This window comes from Orbicella faveolata, unplaced genomic scaffold, assembly GCF_042242905.1.
Source record: "Orbicella faveolata isolate gen_17 unplaced genomic scaffold, um_ofav_v1 contig_34, whole genome shotgun sequence".
Lineage (NCBI taxonomy): Eukaryota > Metazoa > Cnidaria > Anthozoa > Scleractinia > Merulinidae > Orbicella > Orbicella faveolata.
In genome coordinates, this window is record NW_028301563.1 from 10884673 (window position 1) to 10910670 (window position 25998).

General features: G+C 38.5%; 1 pseudogene across 1 annotated transcript in view; it reads right to left on the reverse strand.

Moving 5' to 3' along the window:
- The window catches only part of LOC110065672 (uncharacterized), a 41859-nt pseudogene that overhangs the window by 10932 nt on the left and 4929 nt on the right, over positions 1-25998 (reverse strand). Inside the window, exons 3-28 of the transcript XR_016201192.1 lie at positions 21992-22034; positions 20830-20926; positions 20029-20241; positions 19287-19425; positions 18495-18618; positions 18076-18124; positions 17656-17682; positions 16722-16874; positions 16420-16465; positions 15960-16034; positions 13715-13943; positions 12996-13277; positions 10993-11049; positions 9756-10037; positions 8952-9087; positions 8082-8282; positions 6923-7058; positions 6355-6478; positions 5714-5762; positions 5569-5595; positions 5311-5460; positions 4500-4545; positions 4098-4142; positions 3413-3473; positions 1849-2826; positions 918-1324 (exon numbers count right to left, since the gene is read on the reverse strand). The product of XR_016201192.1 is annotated as an uncharacterized LOC110065672 (transcript). The remainder of the gene's footprint in view (positions 1-917; positions 1325-1848; positions 2827-3412; positions 3474-4097; positions 4143-4499; positions 4546-5310; positions 5461-5568; positions 5596-5713; positions 5763-6354; positions 6479-6922; positions 7059-8081; positions 8283-8951; positions 9088-9755; positions 10038-10992; positions 11050-12995; positions 13278-13714; positions 13944-15959; positions 16035-16419; positions 16466-16721; positions 16875-17655; positions 17683-18075; positions 18125-18494; positions 18619-19286; positions 19426-20028; positions 20242-20829; positions 20927-21991; positions 22035-25998) is intronic.

The window sequence follows — 25998 nt, forward strand, 5'->3', positions numbered from 1 at the left end:
AAAATTTTCTGAACATACTAGTGTCAAAAACGTCAGTATAACTTACACCTGAAATTAAGAATAGTTTCTACGATCGCTCTAAAAAAATTTCAGGGAACGTTGCGATCAGTATGAGCAAACCCAATCAGTTTCCTCTGATCGCAGTGGTCGTTCCCGCAACGATCGCTTCAATTCTGTCTCAATGACAGTAGCCATAGTTGCCATCTTGTGGAAACCAGTCTCCAGAGAATGCAGGACCTTGAAGCAGTCGTTATTATGATAATTGTACCAGAATATGTAGCGTCGGGAAATGCTCTATGTCTCCTCGAACATTTATTTTATTCTGTAGTGATCGTGGCAGTCATAAGGAAACACGTTTGCGAACGAAGTCGTAAGGATTGCTCAAAACGTTTTCTGTAGCGATCGTAACGACCGTATAGCGATCATATGGAAACGAGCAATAAGAAGAAATGTCAGCTCTACTGTCCGCAAGAGATTGTGAAGCGTAAGAGAGTTAATCCAAAAGTACTCCTTCTCAAGTTCAGTTTTGAGATCACTTCCGGTTTCGGCAATTCCCGAAAGATTTAGAAATAACTATTCTTGTGACACGGCTTTCTTTCACGAGGACAGCCAAAGCGACTTTACACGCATTTTCACTCTCCACGAAAACATCCGCGCAACGTGCGTGGTAACGTCATGCGCGGAAGAAGTGGATACCATGTTTATAAATAACTTAGAAGAGGATTTGCCTTGTGAATAAGGCCTACATAGTGGATTAACTGTGTTACTCTTCATCCTCTCTGTCGAAAGTATTAGATCTCATTGACTTTTTTATAATTTGAAAATAAATAACTGATTAGGGTCGAGGATCATATTATCTACTAAAATCTATAAATTATTGTGTTTTTTCATGTAAGCCCAAGACAAAAAATCCTCACCTGCATGCTCGATTTCACCTTTTCCTCCAAATCTTTGTTCTTCTGATTTGCCGCTGAAAGTTTTCCTTGCAGAGCTGAAACTTCCTTCGCAAGCTTATCAACCATAGCATCATAACCCTTGACTCTCTTGTCAAAATCAACTTCAGCTTCTCTAAGCTTTTTCGAATCAGCCTCGTTCTTTTTTAATCGTAACGACTTAATTTCCTCATTTGTAGAGTCTAAATTTGCTTTGTGATTCTGAATTTCGCTATCTTTTGCTTTGTTGTCCGTTTCTAGTTGTTCAATTTTCTTTTTCAGTTCGTCAATTTCAGCTTCCCTGTCGTCCAGATCGTCTTCCAGGCTGTCCCTCTCTCTTTCAAGTGACGTCACCTTTTCTTGCAGAGTGGAAATTTCCTCTTGCTGATCCACTATAGTTAAGTGTAAACACAGACCATCTAGTAAGTCCACCGTAACTACGCTAATGGTAATAAATTCTTCTGACAATGTTTATTTCACGGAAAGAATGGTAATATTCCTCTCATACACTAAAAAAGTTAAGACGATCTTTTCTCGATCACTCAACCACCCAGTTGGAAAACAATGTCGAGAAGACTCTGCAGTTGACTTTAAGCTGTATCAGCGACTTTTTTTAAGGAAAAGGTTATCAATGGAAGCCTGGAATATGTAAATTGTTAAAAACAAAAGTCTGGTTGTCTTTTCATGGACTTTGCAGAAAAGAGTTCTTACTGCTGGAAAAGGAAAAGATTATATTTCCCTAACGTTCATACTCCGAAAGTAACATCAGGTCAACAACCTAGTCCTAAAGTCTCCAGGAATTGATGGGCAAGTTGTCTTGATTAATTAATAAATTCTTCTTACCAGTTCTATAAGCAATGAGAGATGCGGTAAGGAGAATTTGAATATTACACACTATGAAAACAAAAGTACCCACCTTGCACTCCATCATTGTTTAATGATGGCTTTCCTTGTTCCAATTCTGCGTAAGCTTTGCTAAGTTTGGAAGCCAAATCTTCACAAGTTTTCTCGGCTTCATCCTTCTGTTTCTTGATCTTTGTTAACTCTCTTTCCATTTCATCTACGTCCTTTTCTTCTGCATTTTGCTTAGCAGTTTCTTTCAAACCTTTCAATTCCTGTGCAGTGCTATCCAACTTGAGCTTCAAATCCTTGTTCTCATTTTCAAACGTTTTCAGTTTTGTCTCCAATTCGTTTTTCTCTAGTGTTAATGTGCCTTTCTGTTCATCCAAAACACTGAATCGTTTAGTAAGTTCCTCAACTAAAGATTCTTTTTCACTTCGCAGAGTGACATACTGATTTTCAAATCTATCTCTGTCTTCTCTAAGCTTAGAAATTTCATTCTCAAGATTTGTATTAACCATAGTATTAGTTTCGTTCATTTGTGACAATTCCTCTTTTTCTGCGTGAAAACGTTCAATTTTTTCTTCCAAATGTTGCTTCGTGTCTCTGCTTTCTTTCCTTTCTCGCTCCAAAAGATAAACTTTTTCTTCAAGCACATCGTAGTTGTCCATCTTCTCCTTAAGCGAATCGTATTTTTGAGATAAAGTTTCCAGATATTTTGTTTGTTCGGAAAGTTTATCCTCCAAAGCTCTTTTTTCTCCTTCTGTCTCAGCCACTCTTTTCAAAACATCGCTGTTTGCTCTAGCTTTCTTTGAAAGATCAATCTTTTCCGTTTCTAATTTCGAAACCTTTTCTTCCAGTTCTCTCTTAGAATTCTCGTTTGTATGAAGTTCATCTTCCAGTGTATCAGCTCTTTCTTCCTCGTCGCGAAGTTTTTCTTCCAGTTCTTGATTTTCCTTCTCCGTGTTTTGCAGTTTGGAGAGTAGTGTCTTTAACTTTGACTCGAGTTTCTTTGCATCAAAAGGGATCTCTTGTTCCTCCGACTTTCTGCTCTCTGTGAATGAACGAAGAGTTTCATAAAAACACATTTGACTCAACACACTTATGAACAGACTTGCATCACGTTCACACTATCTCAAATATGTCCACTGAAATAATACTTAGAAAATCTAGGGGGTAGGGGTGTGTGTCAATCGTAAATCATTGCAAAACGTACAGCTACGAACCTACAGCCTACATATTTAGCTTAACATTGACACCTGAAATGCCCAAACATTAAAACCAATTAAAAATTCCTGCATTTCAACGTGTAAAATATTCAAATCATATGACATGAAAATACTGCTCAACAAGGCAATTTTTTTTAGCTACGATCCTACAGTTTACACATGTTCAGCGAAAATATTGACGTCTGAAATACATTTACATTATACAACATAATCTCTTGATTTGATTCAGTGGAAGGTTTTCTTAGGCTATGTCCGATCGGACTTTTTTCCGTTACTCTCGCTTTAGAAAGTTTTTGCATTTCTCGAGACAGATTTAAAATGAAATTCAAGTTAGACTCTTGAAGACTGACAAGTATTTCCTGACTGTTAAATCTACAAACGTCGGAGGTGCTATATTTCGTTGTAAGTTACCTTGTCTCTTTCGTTCTGTCGGGGATACAACGTTAGAATTTGCGTCGACAGCCAGCTCATCCTGGAATAAGTACGGTAAATTAACGAATAAATTAATTAGCAATTAACGTTACATTTCATCCCTATCAAGCTCGAATTACGCGTTGTTTACAGTGATTATGTTGATTTGGGGTTATCAAAACAAATAAACGTGCATAATAAAGAGGTAGGAATTATCATTGGCACTTCCACGGAGTGGCCGTTCCGTTCACTTTTTCCGATAGAGTTGTAATTTGGAAAGTGTTGGTTTAAAGTTTGCATACAATGACATCTTGAAGTAAACGCTGCTTTTACAATAACTGCAGAAATTCTCGCGCGCTCATTGGCTAATTTCCATTGTAACTGAGCGAAAAGACATGCACATGAATTTATCATTTTCATGCGTCTGTGCTGTTATTGGCAATGAATTTCGTCCTAACATTGTCAAAGTAGTCCGTGGATCCACTCGGCTAATCACCTCGTGGATCCACAACCACTTTGACAACGTTATTACAAAATTCATAAAGTTCACGCATAAAAAACTGACGTCAATTTGTTAAATTTACGATTTCATATTCACTGCAAAGAAAAAGACCTTCTTTGTAAGACTTTAGTTCTACACTTGTTTGAAAAAGCTAACTAATAATTATCTATTTATGTGACTTACTTCTGAGTAATTCTTGCTTTTCTGCTTTCCAGTAAACCCTGGAGACTAAACGAATTAAACAATATTAAACTCTACGGACAAAAGTAGTAATACATCATTGGTCAATGTTGCTTCTTACTGTATTAAACTCAAATATATTCATGAAAAGAAGAATATAAGTTTAGTGAGCATCAGTAATCGTAAGTCAAATTTCTACTTCAATGTCCTCTGGCCAAACTAAGTGCTATTAACTAAATAACTGATAAACACGACTTTTTAAGTTTGATATTTCATTTTTTTATTAACAGATTTATGCTCTAGATACTTCAGTCTGTGTATCCGTTACAACATGGGCACTCATTCGCTATTTACTTCTTAGATTACTATACACTGTGTAACTAAGTTGCTTGTTTTTGTTTTTACCTTGATCCACTCATGTTCAAGACATTCGTCCACTGTTAACCTTTTTCTGCAAATGGAGAGGAAAAAATCAAATACTTTTAAAAGAATTATAAACAAATTGATCAACTGAACAACTAATGCTGCAAAGTAGATGTCATCCAGTTAAGACAATTAATAATGGTAATAGGACTGAGTGGAGTCCAATTCGGTCTGTAATCATATGAGTGATTAACAAAATCGGACGACCGCGAAGCGGGAGTCCGATTTGTTAATCACGGGCTGCTGATAGCCAATCACGTTCGAGAATTTTGCTATAGTTTTGATTAACCCTGTTAACACCAATTTGACGTGTTTCGTTTCTTAGTTTTTATTCGCAGGCTCAAAATATAAATTATCTGTACTGACTGCCAGACATTTCCTTTATGGTTAGTTGTGAGAATTTAATGGTACATCAAATAAATAATTATCAATAATAATGAATAATTTAACAATTAATTAGTAATTTTCTTTACTGTCGTCATCTTTCTGCTTGACTTTGTGTCGATATTCTAGGGAGAAATCATCAATTGATCACTCATACTTATCCAATGGATCTACGTGGATACTAATAATTCTTGTCAACTTTAAATTGGAGTTATAAGAAAATCCTTTACAAATATGAGGCTTTCTGAATAAATTCTATACCTTTTGAAAAGACGAGGTCGTAGGTTAATTGGCCAAAGAGGATCTATTTGCCTAGGCGAATCATATGGAGACCGAACACCATCTTTATCTTAAAATTATGCGGTGTTGCATTAGCTGTAAAGTGGAAAACGTAATTACGAGGACGTACTTTGGATCTTTGAGAAGCAGCCTCGAAATAAAGTCTTTGGCCTCCTTGCTGACGTAATCAAACACGTCAGAAAATTCCCATCGTGCCTCTGTGATGCGAGAGAATGTATCCGCCTCGCTTTCACCCAGAAATGGAGATTCGCCGCTTAACCTGCAACACATAAACTATTAGTTAAATATCTTCTTTTTAATATGAAGTTTACGTCATAAATTAAAGGGAGATAGCACTCGTTGGTCACTTGAGAATGGGTATACTTACATTATGTAAGCTATAACGCCAATCGCCCTGGAAACGAACAAAGATAAACAAAGTTGTCAATCTCAGCGACAAAACATATCAGTATGTGGCACCGAATTAAAAATTCAGTAAAAATTATTCAACGCCAGAAATCTTTTATTCTCACCACATATCTGCAGAGAGTGTTACTGGCTCATAGTTGACAATTTCTGGAGCTGTGCGTACAAGAAAAAGAAAAAAATATTTCAAAACACTGATTGAAGTGGATATCCCTTTTTTAGGCAGTAAGTTAACTTTTCAATCCCAAAGTTGACCATTTGAAAATGAAAACACACATTTCAATGAGCAAAGCACAAAAAAGCACTTCACTGCGCTTAGGCTTTCGTCTGAATGGTTAAACGCCTTCTTGCATCCACACTCTCAAGAGTTAGAACCACTTTGCACAACATAATGAACAGTACCACAAGAAAGTGCTGCTCAACAGCTTTCATTTGAATGGTCACACACTAGGGTTTCATCCGCAGACTTAAAAGTGAGAACCACCTTGTACAGCATAATAAACAGTACCACATGAGAGTACTGCTCAGTAGCTTTCACTTGAATGGTCACACACTAGGGTTTCATCCACAGCCTTAAAAGTTAGAACCACCTTGTACAGCATAATAAACAGTACCAAATGAAAGTTCTACTCAAGAATTTCACAGGGACCTTTAACAGCTTCAATTCAATTTAGTTTAGAATAAGCAAGGTAGTGTCAGGACTGAACTTGGACAAGGCTTGAAACATACTAACACGGATGCAACTCACCCACGAACTCAGCAGTTCCAAACGAAATCTTGGTTTCTTGTTGAGGGTCAAACTTCCTTGTCAGACTGAAATCGATCAGCTTTATCTTTGAACCTCCTTCATTTTTGAACATCACATTTTGCGGCTGAAAGAAAAATAAACATCAAGTAAAGTGTGTTATTAGGCGTTCGGACAGACCGCAGTTTCAAACTCTTCATTGGAAGATTAGAGAGCCGAGGAGGGAGAGGCCAAGGAGGACATCAGAAGCTTTCCAAATTCCTTAGGACAATTAAGGTACTTTTATAACTTGATCAATACCTAAAGGAGGGCCTACGATAGCTGTTTTGAGAAGAAATACAAAGGCCAACACGAAAGAAGCTGCTTTCATATGGAATCGGATAAAAAAAAAGCACCCTTAATTAACAAACGCAAATGAACAAAAAAAAATTAAGCTCTTCTTTACCGACCGACCCAAGGTGCATGTATTTACATGTAGCAAGAAGGTAGTTTCCCCAGATCTTTAGGTGGAAAGCGAAAGAGAGTCAAGACAGCAGGGAGCTACTCGGTTGGGTCTCTCTCATATTCTAACCTTGAGGTCCAAATGCATGAAGCCAAGGTCGTGCATGAACTTGAGGGCGTCCAACACTTGCTTCAGAATTTTGACGGCTTCAAACTCGGGAAGAGAGTCTCCATCGATACGAGCGAATAAATCACCTCCTCTGGCACTGGATGAACAAAGAAAGCAATAACCATTGTCAGAAACCAACCATTATGACACTATAACAAACAACAAACACTGAATAAAGCCAATCAGGACACAAAGAAAAAAATTCTGTCATTGGCAAAAAAAGAACTTTTACCAGCGGCGCGGGAAAACTGTGACTGGTGTCAAGCGCAGGAAAACTTGTAGCCCGTGTCAAGCGCGGGAAAACTTGTAACCCGTGTCAAGCGCGGGAAAACTTGTAACCCGTGTCAAGCGCGGGAAAACCTGTAACCCGTGTCAAGCGCGGGAAAACTTGAAACCTGTGTAAAGCACGGGAAAACTTGCAACCGGTGCCAAGCGGGGAATAAGTCATGAAAGAAATGCTTTAATGTTTTTGGTTTCGATAACATCATGGGTTTAGTCTGAGTATCGATTTCCTTAGTACAGTGAAGTGCACCAAAACAGACTTCACAGAATAAACACTGAAACATCAAACAGTTGGTAGATGTACAATATCGTTCAAAAATCGACCATGGACCGCGTTGGTCTTCACAACACTTTTACTCCTCCGTCCCGGCTTAGGAAGGAGTGGTTTAAATTGAGTGTCGCAAAACCAAAACCAAAGGAATCACTCTAGTCAATCAGAAAGGACACAGAATACGCAGTGAACCAATCAAAACTCGAAGTAATTACATGTAGCAGAAGCGAAGCATAGGAAAACGCGTGCGAACGAGTCACGATTGGTTTTGATTTTAATTCTGATTAGACGACAAATTGGCGCCTTTTTTATGCCAATCGTGCGGCCTCATAGGACAGTTTCAACTGAGTGTCGTAAAACCAAAACCAAAGCAATTACCTACTAATTACACTTCTAAGCCAATTTCAAACCGTAGTAGAGCCTAAACCAAAACCAAAGTAATTGTCTGATTACTTTCGACACTCAATTGAAAACCGCTCTAATGGCAAAACCAATTGTTTTTTGACGCTCAAGTGTAAACTGCCCTATCAGTAAGACTACCGCATAAGATTGTCCAATGCCACTTACTACTCCATAATGAGAATAATCTGCCTTGGTTCGTCAAACGCGTCTTGCAGTCTGATGATACGAGGATGATGAAGAGCATTCATGACGTCAATCTCACGTTTGAACTCTTCCTTCTGGCTGGGCCTCGATTTGATGAACTTGGCGCAGAACCTCGTGGCAGTGTCGAGCTCCACACACTTTTTAACGATGCCAAATCGACCTCTGAAATGTTAATGGCGGTAACAACGAGAATTGGTGAGGTGAATGAGATAGGCTAGCTATATGCGTCTATTTGTGGGCGCGAGGTGCGATCGCTCATAAGACGTTAGATTTGATATGTAAGAATTTAACTTACATGTTCGCTCGGATTAGCTGTTTAAGTCTGATGTTCAGTAAAGTAGCACGAAATATTTTATCGTTGCCTGAGCTGACTCTGAAAACTGGGCTCATTGTATCCAACAATGAAAAATACAGGCTGTTTGAAAACCCGAGATAGATTCAACCTAAAAAGTTCCATACCAGCTCTGATCGGTTTTGAAAAAAATTCGAATGCTTGAATTTAAGACTCTCTTTCATCTTTGATAACCTGTGTACAACAGTCCACTGGCTTTTGAAACCAGCACCTGCTCGCATCTCTGTAGCAGTTGAGCCGTCTTGCTAAGTAATTAGTTATTTCAGTGACCTTTTTCTGAAAATTTAACAATGTTTTGCCGCGTTGATGGGAAGTCAAAATGTAGTCGATGCCAATCAACTCAGAGCTAAAAGGATTGATAAGGTACGTTAATCAACATTCAGAATTAAAATTAAAGAATTTACCACGTTTTCAACGTTACTAATTAGGTCTACTTAGCCCCAGTCCAAACAAAAGAAGTTTGTAACTGTGAAGCGTACCTGCCAACCTCCTCTTCAATACAGTAATGGGTTTGAACGTTGCCTTCTCTGATCTCAACAATCTCTTTTGGCACAAATACATCGTCATCTTCTGATTCCTCACTCTCTTCATCGTCATCAGATCTAACGCTTTCAACTGAAAATTTATTTAGCCTGTCAGCTGGAATGTCACTCACTCAAATCATCATGAATAAAGTAACGAGAAGTTTTGTTTGGTTTGTTCATAGCAAATAGAGAGGAATGGTTATGAAGCCCGGCGAACATCAAAGGAGCAAACAAAGATGCCGAGGGTTATGTTGGAAGGTCCACGACCGCGCACAATCTTTTTGTGGGGGCTCATACACTATACATATCCGAAACCGAAACGTTTCTATTGGGTACTTCTTCAATCCGAAGTAAACAACTGTTTTGTTTTGTGCACGGTAAAGGCCAAAAAAGAGCGCAAAAACAAACAGCAAAGAAGTTTGTCGAGTTCATAATCATTCCCCAGTATTAACTATGGTTTGTTTAACGTTCTTGCTATCTTGGTATGCAACATCAGCACCGTTTACTTACTGCCGCTTTAAATACTTTGGAAATCTTTTACTATGTTTATATTGAGCGTGTATTAATTATCCAAGCCAACTGCGAGCTTAACAAGAAAGCCTGTTTTATCTAATACTGCACAGCACTGCTGGCGAAAACAAACTTCGTGAAGTTTCTTCTCAACCTATCATTTTATAAATAATAATAACAGAGATATTCCTAGGATAGCTGATTTTGAGTTTAAACGTTAAGGTCTTATACAAATTTAGTTAATTTTACCTTCAACAGTCAGCCAGCCTGCACACGTGACCCTCCCAGCCTCGTTCTGAGCCACACAACAGTATTCTCCAGTGTCGTCATCTTCGCAGTCCCGGATGTTGAGTGTGAACCGCCCGTCGTCGTGGTTTACCAGTGAAATACGATCGCTTTCTGTGATGTCAACCGCGTTTTTGAACCATTCCAATTCGAAGGCCGAGTTACCGCTGACTATCACCTCAAGGGTAACGGTGTCATGTTCATTGGCTGTGACGTCACGTAGTTCCTGAGTGAAGACTGGGACTTCTGTTGAGCATGAAAAAAGAACTTAAGTGTCCTCGATTTCTAGGAAATTTGATGCATCAGTTTATCTGTATTCATATTTAATGAATGAAACCTCTGTGTTTCTTATCTATGCCTTTGTACTCTGATAAAGTTCAAAGTCGTGTCATTTCCCTTTCAAAGAAGAAAGAAAAGTACTTCAAAGATAAATCTCTTCCATGTTCAAAGTTTCATTCCTTACCAGAGTTCTAATGATTTAGAAGAATGTTTGGGACTAAGCTCTAAATGCTTGAAAACGGGGCAGTGCAGAATAATCAGAACCATTAGCTGTTATTAAAGTTATCAGCGGTTTGACATGCAAACGAGGCGAAAGGGTCAATTCTGCTTTGTATTGACCCATTTGCCTCATTTTCATGCCTTTTTAAACAAACGACTATTTGACCGTAGACTCCACTGTAACAACAGCTATTGCCAAGGTAATTTTGTTAAGATGTACATGTGCGGAACATTTAAAAAGTGAAAAAAAAAATCGTTTATTTGAGCCAAATGAAAATATATTCACACAGAAAGGATTTTATATATCATGTTAATGCTTCTACTTTATCGTTAATGAAATTGTCCGAAATAAATATCTTAAAACACAAACAAACAAAATAAGTAAATAAATGAACAAATTAAAAAAACAAAATAAATAAACAAACAAAATAAGCAAGCATGCAAAATAAATAAACAAGCAAAAATTAAAAATAAATAAACAAACAAAATAAATAAATAAATAAGTTCAAGGACCAGTCGTAGAGGTTTCATCCCCACTTTGTCATAGCAACATTATTTCGATTCTAAAGTCTCATTCCCTAGTTTGTGGCTGTTCCTACTCTTATTCGTTCTCTGGGGCTGACCTCAACACAAGGGCTTCCCCCCTTCTGGCAAAGAAACGCCTGCGTTTTACGCTAATCAGCGGTATTCAATAACCACTCACCGATGGAACTATCGATCTCTTCGTCCTCCTCATCAGTCTTCTCACTTTTCGACTGGGCTGCAATTTACATATCTGAATTAGGACACTGCACACTTCAAGCAAGACTGTTGAACTCGATCGTAAATAGTATGAAATTCAAATCTTCTCGGGCAAAAAATAAAATGCGTATATGACTACGTTTGTGTTCTCAGCAATTATCGAGCATTGAGGTGTTAAAAACGATAATGTTCTATTATTCTAGGAAAAATATATTTTCTTTTATCAAATCGAGGAGCCATAGTTCATAGAACGTTCGCGAGTGTAATAGTAATAGTATGTTCTTAATTCTGATAATTTTTGGTTCAAAACCAGAATTCCCTGAAAAGTACAGATGTTCAATTTTGCCTCAGATGTCATTGTGTATTGGTAGGATAATTTAAACAACAGACTTAAGATCTCGTTTCATTCTGCACTCAAAGAAGTTGTGATAATTATTATTTTATCAATCAACAGTTTTGGACAGACCTGTATGGTGTCACCTGGTTAACACGAGCCTCGACGATCCGGACTAAAGACTTTTGAATGATGTCATAACAACAATGTTTTGATTCTTACGTCTCTCTGTCGTATTTTGATGATTATGAACCAAACTTTTGTAAGTTGCATTTGTTTCAGTTTGTCACCATATCGATAGGATAAATGTTCGAAATAAAACAAAGGTTGGATAGTGCAAAACGTGCTCTTTGGTCGCTGTGATAAGGTGGCCAATTATAAACTGGGTGCTCATTGTAAGTGAATGAATGAAGAGAGGGAAGGAGGGAAGGAGGGAAGAAGGAATGAATGACTGAGCGAATGACTGAGTGAATAAATGTATTTTATTTATTTATATGCCAGGGTATTTGGTTATAAAACTAATCACAGACGTTGTATCTTAAACTATCGTATGCCTTTTTTTTATATAAAATACATACGTACAATGCATGTGATGAATATTTCTCAAATTCGTAAGTAGATCATCAAGTATCATGGCCGTGACGGTGTTTGGATGCCTAATATCTTAATTAACATAGATTTTTGTGATTTTATTCCTCCGTTTCCTCATTAGTTTTGATTGGGAAGATATATCAAACACTCAAATTAGTGTTTGACCACGTTTCCAAACATCTCGAAGCTCGTCGAAAATACTCCGCTGCGTGTTATATTTTGAACTCGATCTCTTCTCGTTGTTTAACAATGTGGTCAAACTCAGTCTTTCGTGTTTGATATACTATACATCATGGACAAATAAATAAATCCTTGAAAAAAAAAAAAACTGCCAAAACATTAGCTGGTACATACATCTCAATTTGCCTAGCTATCCTCAATTGAGACAGGGAGGTCTCCTGATATTGTGTCCAAACTTATCGTGTTTTTCTGCTGTCAATATACCTTAAGGAGTGCCTGCCTTAACTCGGAGAAGAGAAATCGCGGATCCCTTAGAATTTTAAGCTCTTCAAAGGTGGTAGGAGCAATATTTCTTCGTTACATAAATTCTGGACCTCATTAATAATACTTCAAGTTTAAATGAAGGGAAATGATAACCGTGAAGGCGCTTGGATATTTGATCTTAGAGTCTTAGTTAGGAGCCCTTTTTTATTTTTTCTCTCTGGTCCCTTCTTAGAGTGTTAAACCACATTTCCAAACGTCTCGAAGCTTGTTTTCAACACTCCTCTCGGCGTTTGAAGATGTGGTAAAACACGGTCTCTCCTGTTTGATATATAACATTAACATCACAATGTCTAACCCCGTAAGCGCCTAGTGAAAAAGCTGGCTTGTTGTAAGTAGCTTGGGCCTTGTAATTCTAAGTCCTCGATTTAAAAGTTTTTCTAGGGGCACATTCCACACTCCACATTTTCGAGTTAACGTTCGTCAAACAATTTGCAGAAGTGCCAGTGCAAGACTGTTAAGGAATATGTCAAGTGCGGGAGCACAGTTGGTCATAATTTGAGGTGTCATCAATAAGGCAGGGTTCCAATGCTACTTACATTCTATAGACAGCTTTCCACCACAAGTCACCCTTCCAGCATCGTTCTCAGCCACACAGTGGTACTCTCCAGAGTCGTCATCTTGAGTATCCCGGATGGTGAGTGAATAACCACCTTCACCGTGATTGACAAGAGAGAACCGCTCACCCTCAGTGACTTTGACGCCATTCTTAAGCCATTCCAGATGACAGTTGGAGTCATTTTCGATGCCGACTTCAAATGAAACTGTTTCTCCTTCGTTAATGGAGATGTCACTTAATTCTTTCGTAAATACTGGCGGCTCTGTTCAAGTCAATAAGCAATCAATCGATCAATTAATCAAAGTAATCAGGCAATCAGTCAGCCTACAAGCCAGTCCTTCAGTCAGTAGTTCTGTCGGACGGAAAGTCGGACGGACAGACAGACAGACAGACAGATAGTTGAACACAAAAAAGAAGGCAGTCAACAAGTCAGGCAGCCAGACAGTCCGATTGTCACTCAGTCATTCAGTCAGACAGCCAGTCGTTAAGTAGGCCCGATAGTTAGTCATTTATTCACTCATTGATTGATTGGCTCATTAATTCATTCATTCATTCATTCATTCAGTCAGTCAGTCAGTCAGTCAGTCAGTAGTCAGTCAGTCAGTCAGTCCGTCAGTCAGTCATGTCTGAAAATTAGTCAAACGTGAAGGCAAAGTAACAAGGCAGAAATGTTAATTAAAAAGAGATACTAGCACATACTTATAGAGATTTGCTCAATGTTTTCTTCTAAAGCCATGTCCACTATGTCTCGAACAAGCTCCTGTTCCTTATCCTCTTGCAGTGCCCCGTCATCAGCTGTCTCCTCCTCCTCTTCGTTGGCAGAGGCCACAGTCGCTAACGACGGTGCAATAGAAGGGCGGCTCTTCACGTTCATAAGAGATGCTAAGCTGGATAGTCGGCGAACAGCTACCAGGGCGTTGACAGACTTCTACAAATACAGAAACAGGAGGATATGACACAGTGGTTGTATTTAGGTATTAAAACACAAATTTCTTCTTAACTCATTTTATAACACTGATTAAACAACTTTGTAAGACGCTAATAATTCACCTCAGTGACCTTGTTCATTTAGAATGGAGAGATTGACCCTCACATGTAAATGAACATGACGAAATGCTCCATTACTATCAGGGTAACCAAGACAACGGTTAAGCTGTTACGTCCAACGGAAAGTATATCGAAACCAGACGGGAATAACCTAAGCATGCCTCACTTCACTGGTTGAGTTGATGGAGTTATTTTTGAATCAACCTGTCAACTTTAGGAACCATGAAAGTGTTCGTCAATATGATTCCATCGATCTCCGTATTCATTTCCCATTTACGTTTGATCACCAGTCAATGAACTCAGTCATCACAAATATGCATCTGCGCAAGGATAACCGTGTTTTTTGTGCAACTCTCGCAACTGCAGAATTGATTTCCTAAAACTAGATAATTCGATGCGGATTGAGTATACGTCACTGTGACTCTCTCCCTGTCATGGTATGATGCTCTCTGGATCGATTGCTGTGTATGTGATGCCAGGTTTCTAACTGTGCCTACACGGCAATTATACCCGCTCCAGGTATGTGCATGCAATACTTACCTTGGGTCGGTGTCAGTTGATAGAATTGTGGAATGTGTAGACAAAGAGACTATGATAGACAATCTCTCTGTCTGTCCCTCTTTATTGAAGTTGATGACGTTGTCATCATTTTAACTGTCAATTTTTGGTTTGTTCGTGCAGAGGTAGTTTTATGCATCGCAAACGGTTGACTTTGAACATTATGGCATAGCCCCTTTAATCTTACTCCTGATGCCACATTTTTAGAAGCGCTGAACGTGTGGCATTAAATACACACCCAGTTCTTTTAGTATAGCAAGCCAGGAGAAAAGAACGTTGATTGAAGGTAGTTTTCATAATTTCAAATTGCGCCGTTTCGCAAAAGTGTAACTTTCTTTTCTCCTGCAGACCTTTGAAAAAGAACCATTTACCAAAGTAACGCTAAAAGAGTTATTCTCTACAAAAGAACACAGCAATACAAAATTTAAACACAGAATTCACGGGTCGGTAATCATGGTTACTCTTGACTAGTTGTTTCCACACTCGACTAACCTCGAGGATTTCGTCATCAGTCAGCGGCCCTGAATAATTGACGCATGCGCTTAAGCTGGGAATCTGTAAGCACATGTACAGAATTTGACTGACGTGATTTGAGTTGAGTGAATGTTTATTTACCAGAAAAATAATGTGCTTGTCAGTTATGTGAAGTGTACTGTGAGTCATTTTCTGTTGATTAATTGACTTTTAGAGCAATTGTACAAAAGTTTCTGGATTTTCTCTAAATTAGAAGTCAAGAACACCCACGCTCTGAGAAAGTCAAAATATTTGACCTAATGACGGTGTCTGGAATTGGGTGAGATATCGCGTAAGGTGAAAATATAAAGTTCATGTAATTATCGATTAAAAACAATTAAATTAGTCAATAATTGCTGGGTTAATTAGGAATATAATTATTATGCAATTAGCCAAAGTATGTGCAAGTAATTCTAGATTATACTTCAGATTAAACGTTAAAAATCCCATGGTAAATAATCAACAGTTTATTAATCTGATTTCAAGTTATTTATTAGCTGTTAATGTTAGCAAATCACGTCAAATCATCAATGTTAGTAATCATTCATTCATTGATTAATATTCATCGCATAATTCATAAAATCAATCGGCTAGTGATAAATATCATTAATTGATCAATATAAAGCGAATTAAAAATCAATAATGGAAGTGCAAGAAGCATTTGTGTAACTTGAGGCAGCTGAATAAGCTGTGTATCGTTATGACTGTTAAAGGCCAGGAACAAATACAGTACATCGGTCATCTTGGATTTCACTATCGTGGCGGCGCTAACTGTTGAAAGAGTGGTATCATGACACTTTCTTTCATCTTCATTTAAAGGATTTACCTGCCATCTTCTTTTGGCCAAAAACTGTTTCAATTTCTTGGTGTCGATTTTGACAGCGTTCGCTGAGGCACTTTTCTAAAATAATTAAAACAAACAATCCATCAGTACACACTTTGACACACACTTTTATTTCAAGTGAATTTAAAAATTGATACAAATGTAAAACTGATCCGCTGGTAGTATTAGGCTAATCAAGGTGGAATCATGACAAACAACTAGAGAGACCAAGAGGGTAGAAAATATAAAAATAGTTCTACGCCAGATAACAAAAAGATTATACGACTCAGTTCGTCAGTCCACCAGTCCGTCCGTCAATCCGTCAATCCGTCAATCCGTCAATGTGTCAATCCGTGACTGTCAGTCAATCGATCAATCAATAAACCCGTCGATAAACCAATACACTTAAAGAAATAAAGAGCTACACGTAACTTGAACAACTTCATTTAATGCAATTCTTTACCTTCATCCAGTCGTGTTCTAGACAGTGTTTGATTGTGTTACGTTTTCTGCAGTTTAAAGAAAACACAGAAATTTATTAAAAACTTAGTAGAAGTTTATTATAAATTTCGTTTCTATATGGTTTCGTTTTCAACTTGATTTAACGGCCATTTTGTATGTGCCGGAATCTACTGTGGATTCGACAGTTTGAACGTGCGTTTTTTTCGCATCAAGCATTTGGCTACCATCAACAATTAAAGTTCCAATACCGACGCTGTCGTTTTATTGACCAAAATTGCAATTCTTTTTTATCCTTGCACATACTTGGCATTTTTCACCAATAACTGTCCAATGAAATCCTTAGCTTCGTCTGAGATGACGTCAAAGCTTTCGTCATCAAAGTCCCATTCAGCGGCTGTCACGTTGGCAAGAGTCTCATTGTTATCTTCTCCCAACAATGGCGATAAGCCGCTAAGCCTGGACATGAAGAAAGTTAGCATCATCAAATAAACTTTTGTCATTTGGTCATCGTAGCTTGATTAAGAATATAACACAAACAGCGGTGATAAACATTGTATTCCAACGCATTTTAATAATCACTTTTGAAAATGTATGTTGACTAGCACACGAAACGTCAAATTCTGTATTAAACTGCGTTGGAATATCATGTTTATCACAGTTGTTTGTGCTACATTCTCATTCAAGTATTATTGATGTAAGTGATCTTTTTTACTTAGAATACACTCTGAACAAAACCACGGGCTGAAAAAGAAAAAGAATGCGAATAATAATTGTTTTAGTGCAAATATACTCTCGACTAGTAAATTATCTAAATCCTCTTCACAGACAGTGGACTGAAAACCGCAAAGAAGTGGCCAATATATCCTTAACAACTACACTACTAAGCAACTCACTCTCTACAACAGAACAGACAGTGAGTAGCGCATGAATCGGCGACAGAACGCTAAACTTGATACAAACGTAGAAAATGTTTTCTGTTTCTTAAAAGAAATCTCGGATTCATGAAGACTTTTCCATTACGCCGCTAAACAAAGTAAAGGGTTGGATTTTCCTTGTCTCCAAGAGAGCAAGGTTTACGCCACAAGAGTTGCTAAGAAACTTCACGTAATTCTTATGTTGCTATGCGGTTTCGAAGGTTGTTGTAAAGTAAATTTTCCAAATACCATATTAATATGTTGAATGAAATGGTTTTCAAAAAGTATCCAAGGTGTTTACAAGACATAGAAATTATACTCACAGAATGTAAGCTACGACTCCAACACTCCTAAAAGAAATATAACGCAAATTTGATTTACCTAACATTGAAAAAAATATGTAATAAATTATTCGCCATATTTAAAGCTGACGTTTAGACTCCGGGTTTCGATCGAATGCATCGCGCATCTTTAAGTACTAGACTAAATTAGTCAGACAAGTTCGTTGTTTATACCGAGTCCGCCGCAATTTCCCTCAGTCATAATCAACTTATTTAGTCTTGATTTAGTATTACCCCGTCGGTTTTTAGCTTTGTGTTAGACATTTATTTTCAAATCGGCTTTGATTTGAAATAGTATTGGTACACTGAAGAAAATGATTCAGATTATATCTTGTCAGACAGTCCCCATCTTTCGACCAAAACACCTTACCAACTCACCAAAAAGTCTACTGTTCTACTTACCACATGTCAGTAGCAAATGAGATGGTTTCAAAGTTCACTGCTTCTGGAGCTGAAAAGAACGTAAAAAAATAAAGGCATTTTACTTTCTGCGATCAGATCGCTTGGACATTTTGGAAAGGATTTGAAGCTTATTTAGGATTCAATCAGATTTTCTAAGGATTGTTTAACAGCGAGTAAAACACTGAAATTATTGACCCAAAGTTGTCTTCGTATACACCCGAGTGACAGTGCTGAAGTTGTACAACAATTAATCTTGAACTATTTTTCTTATGGCAAAAATCAGTCAAACGAAGATACGTTGTACTAAGACAATCATACAGTGGTAAGACTTGAAGCAAACTTAGAGGATGCTCAAAATGATCAGTATCATGTATAGTCTGATAAGATGACTAATGAGGAACATTCTGGTGTAAACATACCCATGAACTCAGGGGTCCCTTTGAGTGCCGTCATTCGGACACCAGGTACGAGCTCTAGCGCCAAGCCAAAGTCGATCAGTTTAATATCCCAGCTATCCTTGCTGACGCACACGATGTTTTCAGGCTTGAGAGATTAAAAATAACACAAAGCACAGTTAGGAGCATTTATATGCCGATCTCTCCCGTGACCCGGTCAGACTAGCTATTCACTGTTTCAGGTAAAGGTAAGCCAATGCTCTTTTTGGGCTGTCTCTTTCCTTCCTACTCCACACCACCCCTGAGACTGCGAGAAGTCCGGGTTCTACCATGGGTCCAGACGTTTTTTTCCTCGATGTTTCGTGTCGGCCGAAGACAGACATTACGAGTCGCAAAGTCGTGAGAGAAAACTATTCGAATGAGTCACAATTCGCCACTTAAGAAACGAAAAGGAATCTGGGGCAAGTCTCATCTCACAGTCTTCATGGGGACAATAAGACGTCTTGTCTTTGTCCCCAGTAACGGCCCCACAAGCCACTACAAAATGACAGTTTATTTTTTCTCGTTTCTAAAGTGGAAAATAAAGATTTGGTCATAACTGGAAACCGCGCATGAAAAGCCTCTGGTGCCCAGGGTATCGGGGTTAGAGCTTTGACAAGGTTAGTTATAATTTATTAAACAAAGGTGTTATTTTTCATTACTGATTTCAATAGTTATACATCTTGCCCTTAATTACACTTTAATTAGGACACGACAAATTGTCGACGAGGAGAGACAGAACTTTTTATGATCAGCTTTATGAAAGGTTTTATTTACCTTAAGATCAAGATGTACAATGTTCTTCATGTGCATGTACTGAAGGCCCTGAAGCAGTTGGTACATGTAAAAAGAAGCTTCCTTTTCCGTCAAGCAATCGGCATCCGCAACACGTTCAAATAACTCTCCCCCTGACACACTGCAAATAAATCGCTACTCGTTAAATCCTGATTACTGAAGATCATTTTCAGAAGAGAGGAGTTTAATCAAAATCGACAACTACATGCAGTTTAGGGAATAGAAAAAATTACTTTTGCGGAAATCAACAACCTTGTGTTGATTTAGACGATGATATTATTGACTAAAACAAATCGTGCAAACGAACGAATTACTTACGATTGTCGCGACGGAGTCTTTCACGAGGGAGCGTGGGTGAGTAAAAAACGAATTCATGACTTTAACGCGTCGCTTGCGCTTGTGATTATCGTAAGCAAAGATTGTACCATTTTAATCGTTCCTTTTGATACTATACCACGTTTCTCGAAAACACCTGCATACTCGAGTGTCTGGGCACCAGTAAAATAGTGTTGCGCTCAGACACTGGGTTCTCCAAAGACCCAAGTACCATTTGGTGCCCGAGTACAAGGTCGAGACCATGTACCAGGGCATGGACACTGTGTCCGAATTCTGGTGTGAGCACTTGGAAAAAAAGGTGTGTTCACATTAGTGGCCAGGGATAATTGTTCTCTGGCACTGTACTTGGGCGCCAAGTGTAAACATAGCTTAAGTCACTTTTACTTACAACTCCATGATCATAACAATGTTCCTGGACATGTCGAATGCATCGACCAATCCCACAAGCCTCTTGTGGTGTAGCTGGTTCATGATGTTGATTTCGCGCATGATATCTTCTCGCGAAGAACCGCTGCCACTGGAGCCGAGCCGGATGTACTTGGCAGCAAACACCTTCTTGGAGGAGCGCTCTGTTACTTTCTTTACCACACCAAACTTTCCCCTGTTACGTGAAATCACATACAAATTCTCATTACTGTCCGCCATAGAACTCTTTAATGCTAGTTAAGAGTATTTGGAGGTACATCGAGGCAATATTCGTTATTCTCGCCTTTCGCTTGGTTTATAATGTAATCATAATACGACGTTGATAACAATTGCATGTTAAGATCAAGATGTACTATGTAGGGACCTCTGCACAACTCCGTCATCATTAGTGTGGAACATTTTCATGTCCAATCACGGACGTGAATTAGCGCGCGAAATGGCTTACGTCTTTAAAAGTTCCTTCTACTATTCCTTTTCAACGTTTCCAATAATTGACAAAGGGTTAACAGTTCAAGTCCTTACTTGACAATTTGCATGTTGTAACAAAGAAATAACTGGATAGTTTATGTGACAAATTAATAAACAGGATAAGTTGCTATCTTAAGCTTGTCTATCAAAACCAAGACGATAGTTTCTTTAATAAACAAGGCTTGTGTTATCAGCCTCAGCTTTCGGCTTTGACTGATGACATATAGTTCATTACTTGTGCTCAAGTTCTTTCGTTTTCGATGTGTGAGTGATATTAATAACTGCAGTATCTTACTTTCCGACTTCTTCATGGACATCAAAGACGTCTTCAAGACGTGTCTTTTTTGCGGTCACGGGTGGCCTGGGTTCCAGTTCCAAGTCCTTTTCCGACGCTGGAATGAAATTATGTAGAACTGGATTGAAATACCTTTCCTATGTCATCGTGTAAGCCAGAAGTTCATTTGACAAATAGCTGAGTAAACTAACTAGCTGAGTAGCATTGAAAGCACTCGTCCTTTGTTAAAGTTGTGTTACTCTAGCAAAGTAAATAATAAACAAGCATTCTCTGAAATAGCTGTGGAAACGGACATCTCTGCTTCCGTGCCGAATCTTCCTCCCCCTCATAAACGTCCGAAATTCGAACTGATAAAATTCCACTCTGATGATGTAACACTACCGAGATCCAGTTAATGTCTGTGATTGGCTGTTTCTTGCGGGCGAAATTCAAAACACACTCTATACACTTAATTGTTTTCAAATTATATTTTACAAAATAAACTGAGCTATCAACCAATCACAATTAAATTAGGAATCTTTGCATAACTCCGTCATCATGAGTGTGAAACATTTTTGTGTCCAATCACATTTTTGTGTCCAATCACATTTTTGTGTCCAATCACAAACTTAAATGGCTTACGTTTTGATCAAAAAGGTTTATACTCACAATCCTTCGCAACATTAGCAATAACCGACAAAAGGTTAACAGTTCAAGTCCTTACGTGACAATTGCATGTTGTAACAAAAGAAATGACTCGATAGTTGAAGCGACAAATAATAAAAGGAAAACAATTTCAAGATTGGTAGACAACGGAAACTAAATATAGCTCAACAATTTAAACATCTGACTACGTTAACCTTAAACTGATATCAAGGTCAAATTCTTTTACACCCCCCCCCCCTCCCCTCCCCTCCCTTCCATTTAGAACATGTGTTTTTACTGAAAGCACTGAGTAGGAAGTAAATTACATTTTTGTGTCGCAAGAGCTTCAGTACTGTGTTACTAATAAAAATGAATAAAATTCAAACTTTTGTCCGAAAGCCCAGCTATCCCACATAGTTTCCATTGTGTTGTGCACAAGTTAAATTAGGCATGTGATGAAAGAAACAGCGAGAGTTCCAGCAGAGCTTAACTGCTTCGTTGGGTTTTTTGTGAAGTAAATAAGGAAACAATGGCCTACCTGACGTGAAAATCTCGTCTCTGACATTGCTGTAAGCAGGATCCTAAGAAACCAAGAACAACATATATTAATGGAGCACACTTGAACCTTTCAAAGGCATTAATTAGGTTCTTGTCGCTCAGTTGGAAGAAGGCAAACATTTTTGATCGTGGGCAGCTGTTTTTAATGGACAAAAGTGACCACATTCCCTTCCAGATTGGTTACTTAACTCACTGCTAATTTAAGCTCTGTTTAACATTTAGTTTTTCTTTGGAAGAACCAATTACTGAAGCTTGATTCCAGTAAGTCCGCCATTTCTGATAGCTTCAGGGACACTAATAAGATTTCATGGTATAAAGGCTGAGTTGAGCATCTCATTTCCCCTCGACATATAAAGACACATTCAACCTCGAAGGTGAAATAGTCTCTTAATGTCCCTGAAAAAATAAAATATCTTCAAATTCTCCCAGCCAAAAAACAGGAAATTCAGAGAAGACAGCAAAGGAGAATATGTCATTTGACAACGCGAGTAAATCGTGTAATTAACCGTGACTTTTTTCAGACACGAAAATTGCAGACGAGACAGACCATTACTCAAACTCCAGAGAAAATCCATCTTATAAATGAGTGTATCCTAAGCATTATAACTATAATAAGCTTAGATGACCCCAGAAGATTAAAATGGAACACTTAATGCGATTTAACCACACGACTTGGGCAATATCACATCTAAAGTGGATATACTGTGCAGGGCACTCGTTGCTTAGAGATGTACATCTATGAAGCTAAGCCAAATATAGTTAAAATGTGACTGAAGTCAGTGACAGGCAGCACTAGTCGTGATCTACTATACATTTTTCAAACGCAATGAATTCTTGTTTTGACCCAGTGACTTTGAAGCGTGCAGTTATAATTTGTTTTGATAGTTCGATAGTTGGGAAAGTTATCTTTGTCAAAACTGCTAGCTGGCCGAAACGATATTGGTGAGCGGTTTAGCATTATGGTTAGAAAACGCATTTCTCTTGACCAACTGTACATGAATATCGAATTAAACCAACTCCACTAACACACTAACCTCGAAGATTGTACTCAACCGTTCGAAGAATTTGTCCATACTTGTTCGTGGCTACCTACTTACACCTGATCGCAGCGACTGAACGCGCTGGTTTGTGAAGCCGGAGTGTTCTCGTCATTTAAAGCGGATTTAGAAGCTGTTCTTAGATTCGACCAGTGAATGTTGGGCCGCATTTTTTTCTCACGTTGTCGGAGCGAAGTAGAACTCGTTTAGGAGCGAGCGCTTAGCTGCGTTCAACAAACACAATGACAGTAAATGCTTGACTGAGTGTATTATAGTGGAATGTTCAATTTTTGACGGGGAACAAAAGCGCACCAGAGCGCAATAGAAAAGATAATTCAATCGATAATTCTTATTACACCTGAAAAGCTGTGAATTGGACTGAGTACCGTTTCTCGAATTATTTTCTTAAATCCATCTAGCTTCACTCTAGAACATCAATAAAAAAACATTTAAAAATTCGAGAAGCGTGTAGTACAGATCATGCCCCGCGGGCACATTGGGAAATTTTATTGATGCACCTTTTCCGCTAGCAACTTCCAAAAGGTTCCCTAAACAATAACCTGGAAGTGTGAAAATTCTTTAATAGCAATCTTATGAGCATCACAGAAACTTATTCCACTGTTTTAAATACAGGCCTCGCGCGATCAAGTAAAGAATAACTGGCTGAACACGTATTCTTCTCTTATGCAAAGAAAATCTTGTTTGATAATTAAGTAAAGTATGTGACCCCGTTAATATTTGTGGATTTTTCCAAAGAATAATATTGTCACGGCCCCTTGGCCTTGTTCATTATGCGAGCGCGGAATGCTATAAACAAGACGCGTCAGAAATAAACTGGAATGTAATGACGAATAATGAAAGTATGTCACACTTGCTTATTTTCCTCATACTTGATCTTTAATTAAAAACTTTACTGATAGTGTTCCTTCAGTATCGAAGTTTCCGAATAAATAATTTTTGTTACAGGTTTCAGTATTCTTTCAGAATAATTCTCTTCTCCGATCTTCCGGAAGTTTACTTATAATTTGTATTTAAAAGTCGACCTCGCCATATTAATTTTGGTAATCGAAATATTTGACGTTTGACGTCACGTTGTCGACAAACGATAACGTCACGAACTTACGAAGGCGGGAGAATGGGTACTGTAAAGTTAGGGCTCTTTCTTTCAGTAGACGGTGAAGAAATTTCCAAATTTTTACGTCATTGACGAAAAGCTGCCAAATTAGTGTCTCAAAGAATTAAGAAGTCTTAATCACAAACTCATTCCCAGGGTTTTCCCTTAGAGTTTGGGAAATCTCTAGGGGAAGTCCTGGGAACGATGTTGTCTTAACCAAGGTGTTTCGGTTCCCACCAACTATAATTAAAGTTTTCTTCAAGAAAGCTTTTGCTAGTTTTTGAATAAACCACATTCAAAACACCCAGGTAAAATAAAACATGTATCGAATTTGGCTCGGACCACACATATACAGACCTTGGCCAGCGTATTTACAATGTCCGTGGCCAATCAAATGGGGGTGGTAGGCGTGGGGTCCAAATTCTTCAGTGCGCTTGGCTCCGGATCAGGCTGTCCTAGCCAGATTTATCCTATTATGTTCTTGGGACAACACTTAACTCTCAATGTATATCTCAACCCGGGTGCATCAATTAGCATCGGCGAATAATATTCATGCTTTGGACAACTGGCTTCCCACATTTTTTTGTATCCATTTTGGGTGTTTATTTTACGGTACGCGGAATTCTTGGTGGCCGATGGAGACCCCTTGTTCAGTCTCGATAACAGAATTGACTTACTTTGTAAAAACAAAGTAGTTTACTGAATCAAGCGAGGTACAATAAGACGTCATTGGCACGAAAGTTAGGGAGCTTAGGCCCGGTTCATACGTCGCATTTCTGCCGTGTCGAATTCAATTCAACGAATTAGATTCGACAGAAATTCGACGTCTGAATCGGCTGCCGCATTTCTGCCGCACGTTCGACTGGTCTTGTCGCATTATCCGACAGAAATGCGACACTGATTCAGACGTCGAATTTCTGCCGTGTCGAATCTAATGCATACATTATGTTAATGTATTGAGCATGCGTAAATGTTTTCCCGCCAAAGAAAAAGAAGAAACTTGGCCATTCTCGACCCAGAGTAACCCGAACATATTGCAACACATACTGCTCCGTTGTCAGCCTTCTCCTTCTCGTTACGTTGGCGGACAATTTTTCGCAAAATTAAAGTCCTTCGTCGCTCAGTATTTTCGTCCGCCATATTGAATACTCTACGTTTAAAGCATTTTCCGCTGGCCGACATACCCGACAGTATAAATTCTGAATTAAGTGCGACACAAGTGCGACGTATGAATCCACAGTCGCATTTCTGCCGCACTTAATTGAATTGAATTCGACACGGCAGAAATGCGACGTATGAACCGGGCCTTAAGCAACGACGAAGCCTAGTCAATAATGAATTTATATTTTACCAGCGAAATTCGTTATTGTCTAGATTTGTTCGGTAGGCCAGTGGCTCTGAAAACGTGCTCAAGCTAAATATGCAATGACAGCGTTCAATTCCAAACGGAAATACTGACGAAAAATTAGCCGTCATCGATCGCGTTCCTCAGACTACGCAGAGCTTGGTCGTTTCACGTTCTTTTTTTACAGAGGACGTCGACGAAATATGCAAAGATTTGTAACGCACGTGCACAGCTATTGTTTTGCTAATTAAGCCTCTTGTTTCGTGACGTTCCCATTATTTCCCTAGGGATGAAACGCGGCATCGCTTCAAACACGTCGCACATCTTATCTCGTAACTAGAAAAAATATATTGATAACTGCGGTACGAGGAAATAGCATCGGCCAAAAGCGATTAGTCGCGTCCCACTTGAGAAACATGACTCGACAATTGACTTAGGAGATGAGACGACACTGCGTTTAGACCATGAAATGCGTCATCGGTTAGAAAACA